A 435-nucleotide genomic window follows, 5' to 3' on the forward strand; every position below is an offset into this window, starting at 1 on the left:
CTTGAAAAAAACACGGGGGTGCTTAACTTTTTTCCAGGTGTATATTTTTTGTAGTACAATCCTCTTTACTTTCAATCATCAGTTCTTAGAAGTGTATCCAGGGCCAGATTAAGGCGGGGATTGGTCATAACAGATGTATTATAGCCAAAAAAGAAAGATATATGTTCAGTGTGAGTTTGAGAAAGATGTACATATGTGTATAAAACAGGAGTTCAATGAAAACGAAGGACCAGAGATATACGAAAGAACAAATAGTGTGAGAGATGTGAAGTAATATGCAGCCAGTAAGAAATAAAGCCTAGTTCTAAGTCTACATATTATTGGTTATGGTAATAATCAGCAAATTTGTTTTGTTTATATTGGTATGAGTCAATTCTTGATAGGAATAAGTAAATCTAAATAACGTTGATGGACATAACATGGAGAGTGAAGTGC

This window comes from Limulus polyphemus, unplaced genomic scaffold, assembly GCF_000517525.1.
Source record: "Limulus polyphemus unplaced genomic scaffold, Limulus_polyphemus-2.1.2 Scaffold582, whole genome shotgun sequence".
NCBI classification, from domain to species: Eukaryota; Metazoa; Arthropoda; class Merostomata; order Xiphosura; family Limulidae; genus Limulus; species Limulus polyphemus.